This window comes from Haliotis cracherodii, unplaced genomic scaffold (genome assembly GCF_022045235.1).
Source record: "Haliotis cracherodii isolate W230 unplaced genomic scaffold, xgHalCrac1.p SCAF_31, whole genome shotgun sequence".
NCBI classification, from domain to species: Eukaryota; Metazoa; Mollusca; class Gastropoda; order Lepetellida; family Haliotidae; genus Haliotis; species Haliotis cracherodii.
In genome coordinates, this window is record NW_027266288.1 from 393,420 (window position 1) to 402,064 (window position 8,645).

General features: G+C 40.7%; 1 long non-coding RNA gene across 1 annotated transcript; it reads right to left on the reverse strand.

Moving 5' to 3' along the window:
* Window positions 1-711: 711 nt before the first annotated feature.
* Window positions 712-4,335, reverse strand: LOC139477168 (uncharacterized). The gene is made up of 3 exons (XR_011654142.1): window positions 4,280-4,335; window positions 2,638-2,826; window positions 712-945 (listed from the first exon to the last, which is right to left on the reverse strand). It is a non-coding gene; the product is annotated as an uncharacterized lncRNA (long non-coding RNA).
* Between the last annotated feature and the right edge of the window lie 4,310 nt (window positions 4,336-8,645).

Genomic DNA, 8,645 nt, shown 5'->3' on the forward strand with positions numbered 1-8,645 from the left:
AGGAAGCTCACAATAGTGTGAAAGTGATATGCCGTTATGAGGCCTTCGTTTTACGAGCGAAATAGGCCTGAGTTATCCCCCTTAGATTATGACGTAATTGGTGCCAATTCAACTGGGTCCCTGTCTATTCTCAACGCAAAAGATATCAAGGACCAGTTTGCGGTAAAACAACATGGTCTACGACACACTCCGGCGCAGTGGTGACTCAGCATAACACAATTCTGGCTGGCATCTGAGATGCTAGAATCACAAAACTGTACCTACATCACGTGAAGCGGCTCTAACAAAGCATGATGACGTCATAATGTTTATCAATTGGCACCAATGACGTCATATTGCAAGGGACATAAGCCATGGTGTTTTTGTTATGGAAATAGAACACTTGGTAAATGTGAAAATATAAATCGTTTTAGTGCAAAAAATATGTTAATTAAATATGATGTTTTTATATTTTTGTCTATGACACTTCTATGTTAACACTTTTAATGTGGAAAAAGTACAAGAAAAAAAGGTTCATTTCCGTGTGAACTTGCCCTTTAAGTTGGCTGGAGCGTTGCACAACATTCACTCACTCTATATGCCGACAGGTATTACAATTAGTTTGTGCGGAGGCAACAAAGGGAAAGTTACACTAAGACTGTAAATTGGTGCTTCATGTGCGTGTGATAGTCGGGATGCTGCACATATGCTCAATAAAAATGAGAAGCAATATCACGCCCAAACTTGGTTTATTGTCAGTGTTGTTCAGATAGGACATGCATACTTTGGCTGCAAGCAGTCGTCGAAGGTCACGGAGTCGTAAGATGTGTGGCACTTGGTGCCGTTGCTGATGCTGACTGAGAAGATGCCGTGACTGTCGCCAAGGAGGATGCACTCATACAGGTCTCCGGTTCCACCAAGGCTGGAGATACTGAACCAGTTGCACAGCAAGGACACGCCGCTTGCCTGGGTGAGTGAGTGAGTGAGTGAGTGAGTGAGTGAGTGGGATGGGTGGGTGGGATAGTGAGTGAGTGAGTGGGGGGGGTAATGGGTGGGTGGGATGGTGAGTGAGAGAGTGAGTGAGTGAATGAGTGGATGGGTGGGTGGGTGGGTGGGTGTTTGGGATGGTGAGTGAGTGTGTGAGTGAGTGGATGGGTGGAGGGGATGGTGAGTGAGTGAGTGAGTGAGTGGATGGGTGGGTGGATCGGTGGATGGGTGGGTGGGATGGTGAGTGAGTGAGTGACTGAGTGGATGGGTGGGTGGGTGGGTGGATGGGATGGTGAGTGAGTGAGTGAGTGGATGGGTGGGTGGGATGGTGAGTGAGTGAGTGGATGGGTGGGTGGGATGGTGAGTGAGTGAGTGAGTGAGTGGATGGGTGGGTGGGTGGATGGGATGGTGAGTGAGTGAGTGAGTGAGTGGATGGGTGGGTGGGTGGGTGGATGGGATGGTGAGTGAGTGAGTGAGTGAGTGAGTGGATGGGTGGGTGGATGGGTGGGTGGGATGGTGAGTGAGTGAGTGAGTGAGTGAGTGGATTGGTGGGTGGATGGGTGGATGGGATGGTGAGTGAGTGAGTGAGTGAGTGAGTGAGTGAGTGAGTGGATGGGTGGGTGGGTGGATGGGATGGTGAGTGAGTGAGTGAGTGAGTGAGTGGATTGGTGGGTGGATCGGTGGATGGGTGGGTGGGATGGTGAGTGAGTGAGTGACTGAGTGGATGGGTGGGTGGGTGGGTGGATGGGATGGTGAGTGAGTGAGTGAGTGGATGGGATGGTGAGTGAGTGAGTGAGTGAGTGGATGGGTGGGTGGATGGGTGGGTGGGATGGTGAGTGAGTGAGTGAGTGGATGGGATGGTGAGTGAGTGAGTGAGTGAGTGGATGGGTGGGTGGGTGGGTGGATGGGATGGTGAGTGAGTGAGTGAGTGGATGGGATGGTGAGTGAGTGAGTGGATGGGTGGGTGGATGGGATGGTGAGTGAGTGAGTGAGTGAGTGAGTGGATGGGTGGGATGGTGAGTGAGTGAGTGATACCATCGCATCCCAATTGCATGGGTCGATGCACACAATACCAATCAAAGGATTCCATCAGTTACGGGTTTCCGTCACAGAGCTGAAATGTTGGTGACTTCGGCGTCAAACACAGACGCACAACACACAAACAAACCTGAAGAAAATTCGGTGTCTCTATAATTTCATAAATGCTTTATAATGTCATCATAGAAACAATTACGTTTACATGTATATCAAACGGAAATGTTTTTTGAAGATTATTAAAAAGGAAGATTCTTAACAGTGTCATCTAAGTTTTTCTCACACCATTAAAAAGATCCGGGGTAGAATAGGTCTTCAGCAACACATGCTTGCCGTAAAAGGCGACCAACGGGATCGGGTGGCTAGGCTCGCTGACTTGGTTGATGCATGTCATCGATCCCAATTGAGTGGATCGATGTTCATGATGTCAATCACTTGATTGTCATGTCCAGACTCGATTATTTACAGACCACCGTCATATAGCTTGAATATATTGCTGAGTGCGGCGTTTAACAACAAAAAAAACACCCAATATTATGCACATATCAAAACACTTCACAAGTTGCGTGGAGAAAGCAACTTCAAATTGCATGATCATCACCCTTTGGAGTATACCACCGCGTTGCTATTGGTTACCTGCTTTCCGCTCCAGTACTGGTCCACCGTGACACTGGAAGGAACTCCCATGGCCTTGTAGGAGACGACTGTACCGGTCTGGGAACAACGCAGACCAAGGATCTTCAACTCAGAGACGGCTGTCACTGACGCCGAGACCAGCAGCGTCACAGTCACAGACAGGAAGAGCATGACGATGGTGTTAGTACTCTGTCAGGAAGTATATGAGATTTGGTTAGGTACACATTGAAGCTGGGAAAGTCTTAGTATAAGATATGGATGAAAAAGATGAGCGATGTGGTGGTCATTCAACGCCGATGTTCACGTCACAGGAATGTTTCATGCTATTTGCTTGCTTGTTTGTTTGATTGTTTGACGCCGCACTCAGCAACATTCAAGGGGGCGTGCAAATAATCGAGCCTTGACCAGACAGACCAGTGATCGATATTGTAAAGAACGTCCCACGCTGTCAATCAAATCACCTAGCCTGACCGCATGACCGATTAAGTCGCGCCGGTTGCTGGAGACGTATTGTGATACGGATTACCAATGAGACATATTTGAATGAAGTACATGTCAAAGGCATTAAGTCAAACATGTGAATACACAATGTCTTTTGGAAAATGGTCAAACTTGATGTAACATATGTTATATTTGGGTTTACACTTATTAAAGTACAAATTCTAGTAAAAGTCTAATCCAATTCCTTGATTGGAACCCACACTTCTCAGAGTTTTGTTTGTTTTATAACACCGCGCTCAGCGCAGCAGTCTGCAAATAATCGATTCTGGACCAGACAATACAGTGATTGTCATCATGAACGTCGATCTACGCAATTGGTTGATCATGACAAGCATCTCGTTAGTGGCTTCTTACGACAAGCATGGGTTGCTGAAGACATATTCTAACCCGGATCTTCACGATTTACTTCTGGGGAAGGCACCTAATCGCCAACAAAGTCAGCGATCTAACCCACTCAGTCATCGAGGCTTCCACAATAACGCAAGTCTGGCAACTGGTAGTCTAGATCACGTACTTTGTGTACCCTTAGTGTAAATTGTCACAGCTCCCATGGCCAAAAGCTATGACAACACAATGCCTTTTAGGAAGTGGTCAAATGTAACATGTTTTATATTTGGAATTACACTTTCTTAGTAAAGTACAAATTCTAGTACGCCAGGGATTCGAAACCACTTTTCTCAGAGTAATAAGGCATCTGAGTGGGTCTGACTTTGAGTGCTGGCGATTAGGTGCCTTATACAATTTCTCCGGGAGGCGTGGGTTCGAATCCCCGAAGTACTAGAATTTGTACTTCTTTTTCTGAAATTGACAAATCAAGACCTTGAAGGTTCGAATCCCACCGAGGTTTCAAAAGTGTTGTGTTCATAAAAGTGTTGTTGTTGTGTGACTTATAGTATTTCTATCAAGCAGGAAACGGACGTTGACAATGAAAGTAGATCTGATTACTACGACAGATCCTCATAGTTTTTTGTGACCCCCAATACATCTATGTCCCCCTTAACCGATAAAAAACTAAATGTATAGAAGATTTCGTATTTTTTCACACGTCATATTCTGGGACAAGGAACGCGCGTATGTTTGTGTTTAGGATCTAAACATTTTTTTCACAGTGTACTGCTTCTTTCTGAATTACACAACTTACCTAACTCACGCTGTGTTTCATCGGCCAGATCCACCAGTACAGGAGTTGTGTGTGACCCATGTTTCTTATCAAGTGCACATTTAGAAGGGTCAGTTATTTTGATCAGGTTTATCAACATGTTTATACCTGCTATTACGTTGACAGTGAAAGCCGTTACAAGCACAATCAACACACTTGCACTACACACGTGGTACATCTGAAACACACCTGACACACATGTGGTACATCTGAAACACACCTGAAACACATGTGGTACATCTGAAACACACCTAAAACTCACGTAGTACATCTGAAACAAACCTGAAACACACGTGGTACATCTGAAACACACGACACACACTTGGTACATCTGAAACACACCTGAAACACACGTGGTACATCTGAAACACACCTTAAACAAATGTGGTACATCTGAAACACACCTTAAACACATGTGGTACATCTGAAACACACCTGAAACACACGTGGTACATCTGAAACACACCTAACACACACGTGGTACATCTGAAACACACCTTAAACACATGTGGTACATCTGAAACACACCTGAAACACACACATGGTACATCTGAAACACACCTGTAACACATGTGGTACATCTGAAACACACCTGAAACACACATATGGTACATCTGAAACACACCTGAAACACACGTGGTACATCTGAAACACACCTTAAACACATGTGGTACATCTGAAACACACCTGAAACACACACGTGGTACATTTGAAACACACCTGAAACACATGTGGTACATCTGAAACACACCTGAAACACATGTGGTACATTTGAAACACACCTGAAACACATGTGGTACATCTGAAACACACCTGAAACACACGTGGTACATCTGAAACAAACCTGAAACACACACGTGGTACATCTGAAACACACCTGACACACACGTGGTACATCTGAACTAGCACAGTTTGTAAAATAAATACTCAACATGTTTAATTAAATGTATGAGTTTGTTGCCGTTAAACGTATAGTTGACGCACGTCTGCCTCATGCGGTGTGTCACCATAAATCTCCATGTGTACTTTCATTATGTCATAGCTATGACCTTGAAGGGAAATATACGTTTGTTGTTGTTGTTGCTGTTGTTGAAAACAACAGTTGAACCGTTACACAGTAATTTGGGGTAACGATTTTCTGTGCTATAGAATATAAGTACCGGCGTGCTACATGTATATAGAGTACATGTATGTTACGATGGTGTGTCATTCCTTAATCAGTACGATGTATATTATAAGTATATACACTTAAAAGAAGACACATGTTAACGATAATTATGACAGAGAGATAGATAAACGCAGGTTGGGTTAGTATTATTTCCTTGGTTAATTATTTGCCATTTTTTAAACACTTGTTCATGATGAAAGTAATGATAGACTAGCAATTAACACAATAACCGTGATGCAATCGCGTTACTCAATACAATATATAAAGCGCCATTTTACTATTTATTCCTTACATGATATCAATAATTCATTTATGATACCAAAGAAAGAATTTATAACACAAATTTGATTTTATTATGTCATGAAATGTTGTTTTGTCTTTTTTTTGTCTTTTTTTTCAATTCAGTCGACATAAATGTAACATTGGTACATATGGTATATAAGTGTAGCAATTCAGACAGACAGACAGACAGACAGACAGACAGACAGACATGTTTGTTCAGTAAAATGCCAATGGCCCAAAATACAGACATGTCAGCATGACATTTACAGGGCACAGAATTTATTATTAATTATTTTGTGAGCATAGTATAAGAATTTACAAACTAGAAATAATGTTTGCTCATTATAATTACTAAGGATATTTATTACATGAGAATTAACTGTAATGAGTAGGCATTGGAAGATTAACAAAGTATTTTTGTCTTAGGGCAGAATATAAATTACAATTAAAGAGTACATGAAATTCATCCTCAATGACATTAACTCCCTTACTACCACAATAGTTACAGAATCTGAGTGAACGGTCTGTTTTACTATATCTGCCAGTTTCTAAAGCTATTTTAAAATCTGAATTTAGTAAAAATAATTCTTAAATGGGTAGGGAGTGGACATGACAAGTACCTTTCAACATTCAACATGGATTTAAAATGCTTATAAAGATCACATTTTGGAGAAGATTTTACAGAAGCACTCCAGAATTGCTGTAAATTATCTTTGAGCCTTTGCTTAAAATGGAGAATAAAAGCTTTAGAGTCACCCACCTCTTGATTGAGCCATACAAAACCAAACCCAAGTTGGAATAAAATATTTCTAACTTTAGTCGCCCAAGTTACCCCCCCCCCCCCCCCCCCCCCAACATCATCTAAAGATTTAAGCCTTAAATAGCATTGAGAAGGTTATCTGTTGGGTTGAAGATGTAAGAGCCTGCACCAATATTTAATTACTTTAGTCATGTAAGTGAGTTGTAAAGGAAACCTCCCACATTCCCCTAAAACCAGATTTGAGCAGATTGATTTGTTTACTTTTAATAATGCTTACAAGAGGCGATTTGGACAGAATCGATTTTTTTACAATAGCAAGTACCCCAAATTTCAGAGCCATAGGTTAAGATGGGGCTGACCATAGAGTCAAAAACATTAAACAGATCTGTACAAGTAATATTACCAATTTTCCTGTGAAAAGATATGTGGCTAAAATGCTTTGGTGGCTTGCGATGCTAGAGTAGTTTGTGCCTTACTCCATGCAAGCTTAGGTGTAAACATTCAGCCAAGATATCTATAACTTGAAACAGTTTCAATAGGTTCACTATGATAAAACCACTTTTCATAACTGCGAAGATGGCCACCTTGCCTAAATACAATTACTTTTTTTAAGTTAATTTGCATGCCTGTTTTATTACAAAATATTTCCAAAGCATTAATTTTCTTTTGAAGCTGGGCACAACTATCCGAGACAGCAGAAACATCATCAGCAAAAAGAAGAGCACATAAATGATCTATATCAGGAGAAATATGAATACCTTTACCACCTAATTCCTCAAATAATGTGGACAAATTATAAATAAAAAATTAAGAACATTTGTGGGCTTAAGACACAACCTTGGCGAGTACCTACATTACATGGAAACACTTGAGATAAACCTTTGATCGCCAAGGCTCGCTAAATACATTGTTTATTCCTAATACAGGATATTTACCATCCTCAAACACACTCGCGTGATAACCTCTATTTATCATATAAAACATAATTTATCGAATATGGTTTAGTATCTATAGCCTTCGTCTCCGTGACCTTATGCCCATTTTTTAATAGTTCGTTTAGATAGCTACAGTGTCGTAACATTTGCAAATAAAATCCTATTTGGATCGATGTTTCTACATATATGTAAGGGCAAGCTTCTTCCCTTTATTTAACAGGTTTCCTCCTGACTCTGAATGTGGAATACAGACTTAAGGATTACATATGTATCTTGTTATCATTGTATCTTAATGCAATATATTATTGAATATAATTATTTACTATCGTACTTACTTCATGTTTTACATGAGACGTTTTATATTTACCATAAATTACATTTATTGCCTGTAAGCTCAACATAATTGACAAATACTCTATTTATCATCTAAAACATAATTTATCGAATATGGTCTAGTATCTATAGCCTTCGTCTCCGTGACCTTATGCCCATTTTTTAACAGTTCGTGTAGATAGCTACAGTATCATAACATTGCATATAAAATCATATTTAGATGATGTTTCTACATATATGTAAGGGCAAGCTTCTTCCCTTTATTTAATCAGGTTTCCTCCTGGCTCTCTACAGCCTTTAGATTTACTTATCAACCTCCGGTGACGTCATCGTATGGTTCTCCAGTCGGGTCAAATCTCATGAACAGGGACGTTGTAATATCCCCGGGATTTTATAGGATATTCAAATTATATTTGCTATATAATGTGCTATGATATCCCAGGGATTTTATACAACGTCCTGGGTATTTTATTATTCTACCATGAATTTGGAATTTACTCGATTGTGATTGGTCAATCAGAGGCTATTAAATCACAATAAACCCCCTCTGAACAGCTGGTTTGACGGCCGCATCACCGTGGAAGCTAATATTCATAGAATAGTACTATTTTCAGTCATTGTCGGTAGGCATATTTAAATAATTATATCTACAATTACAGGTTACGAAATGCACAGTTGCGGTTACTACATTATTCAAAGGATGTGTGGCAATACATTTCGTGCAGAAAAACACGACAGAAATCAACAAAGGGAAAGTATTTAAGTTTTGGAGACAACAGTGAGCTTGAAATTTTGGTGTTTTTCTATATACGACTGTGACGTCATATTTTTTGCGTCACAATGAGCAATATGACGTCATAATGGTGACGT